At 37.1% G+C, this 2,070-nt stretch overlaps 1 protein-coding gene and 1 non-coding gene across 6 annotated transcripts in view; one reads left to right on the top strand and one right to left on the bottom strand.

Annotated features, from left to right (window-relative positions):
* LOC108315711 (10 kDa heat shock protein, mitochondrial) overlaps window positions 1-2,070 on the top strand; it is a 58,416-nt gene that overhangs the window by 28,823 nt on the left and 27,523 nt on the right. The gene's annotated exons all lie outside the window — the stretch shown is intronic.
* Window positions 230-355, bottom strand: LOC119473701. The gene has a single exon (XR_005202917.1). It is a non-coding gene; the product is annotated as a U6atac minor spliceosomal RNA (small nuclear RNA).

Genomic DNA, 2,070 nt, shown 5'->3' on the forward strand with positions numbered 1-2,070 from the left:
AAAAACGGCAGGCTCCTCTATTCAAACTTTAACTATCATGTGTTCCTTAAATTCATTTGAGAAAGACAGAATCTACACTGAAGTCCTTTTTTGGTGAGCTCAGAAGCTTTTATCTAGTAATTTCTTGTAACTGTCCAGTACAGATTTTTAACATACTTAAAACTCAGGTTAGTCAGAGGTCAACTGTGGGCTTCACTGTAACATTTTATAAAATGTATTTCTTCCTCCCAAAAAACAGTGGTTAGATGCCAGGAAGTAGGTGGCAATGCCTTAACCTTATGTGTGTTGTCAGGCCCAAGGGCCTCTTCTATCCTTGTCAAGGGGAGTGCTAACCTTCTCTCCTTTCATGCAACATGGGTGTTAGTTTTTCTTTAAATGTTTGGTGCACTTTACCAGTGAAGCCATTAGACCCAGGATTTTTCTTTGGTTGCTCAACATTGGGAATATAATTCCCAATGAATTGTACACAAAAATGGGTAAAGTGCCTGTTCTTTATTGAATGGTCTTAGCAGCGTTGTTGAAATCATTTGGCTGTGTATGTGAGACTTTATTTCTGGGTTCTTTATTTAATTCTGTTTGTTTGTATGCCTATCTTTATGCCAATACAGTTTTGATTACTGTAGCTTTGCAGTAAGTTTTGAACTCTAGAAGTTTGAATCCTCCAACTTCATTTCTTATTTTATTTTTCTTAATAGAAACAGTGTCTTGCTATGTTGCCCATGTTGGTCTTGGTCTTAAACTCCTGAGCTCAGGTGATCCTCTTGCCTTGGCTGGGATTGTGGGCATGAGCCACCATGCTCTGACCAAATTTATTCTTTTTGTTTGTTTGTTTGAGACAGAATCTCGCTCTGTCACCCAGGCTGGGGTGCAGTGGTGCGATCTAAGCTTACTGCAACCTCCACCTCCCCGGTTCAAGCAATTCTCCTGCCTCAGCCTCTCAAGTAACGGGGACTGCAGGTGCCCACCACCACACCTAGCTAATTTTTATATTTTTAGAGAGACGAGATTTCACCATGTTAGCCAGGACGATCTCTATCTCCTGACCTCGTGATCCGCCTGCCTTGGTCTCCCAAAGTGCTGGGATTATAGGCATGAGCCACTGTACCTGGCCTGTTCTTTATTTTCAAAATTTAAAAAAAATTATTCGGAAACCATTGCAATTCCTTATAAATTTGAGGATCACTCTTCCATTTCTGCAAAAAAAAAAAAAAAAAAAGGGAGTGTTGATTGGAATTTAAATAGAGGTTGCCTCGTATCTCTAGATTGCTTTAGGTAGCATTGACATCTTAACGATATGAAGCCTTCTTACTCATGTACACAAGATATCTTTCTACTTATTTAGTTCTTTAATTACTTGCAGCAATGTTTTGTAGTTTTCAGTCTGCAAAAAATTTTATCTCCTTATTTAAATCTATTCCTAGGTATTTAAAAGTTTTTACGTGCTATTGTAAGTGGAATTGCTTTCTTTATTCCATTTTAGATTATTTCTTACAGGTATATAGAAACAAAACCAATTTTTTTTTAATTGCATTTTAGGTTTTGGGGTATATGTGAAGAACATGCAAGATTGTTGCATAGGTACACTCATGGACAAAACTGATTTTTATGTATTGATTGTGTATTCTACCACTTTGCTGAACCATTTTTCAGCTGTAGTAGCGTTCTTGTGGATTCCTTGGAATTTTCTATATATAGGATCGTGTCATTTGTGGATAGAGTTTTCGTTCTTCCTTTCCAAATGAGATATCTTTTATTCCTTTTTCTTGTCTAGTTGCTCTGGCTAGAACTTTAGTACAGTGTTGAATATTGGTGGTGAAAGTGGACACCCTTGTCTCATTTGGGTTTTAATGGAAAGGCTTTTAGTTTTTCACCATTGAGTATGAGGATAGCTGTGAGTTTCTCATGAGTGCTTTTAATTGTGTTGAGGAAATTTCCTTTTATGCTTAGTTTTCTGAGTGGTTTTATTATGAAAAGAAGTTAGAGTTTGTCAAACATATTTTTTGCATTGATATGATTATGTGCTTTTTTCTCTTTGTGTGTGTGTGTGTGTGTGTGTGTGTGTGTGTGTGT

The sequence above is a fragment of the Cebus imitator genome, unplaced genomic scaffold, assembly GCF_001604975.1.
Source record: "Cebus imitator isolate Cc_AM_T3 unplaced genomic scaffold, Cebus_imitator-1.0 Scaffold178, whole genome shotgun sequence".
NCBI lineage: Eukaryota > Metazoa > Chordata > Mammalia > Primates > Cebidae > Cebus > Cebus imitator.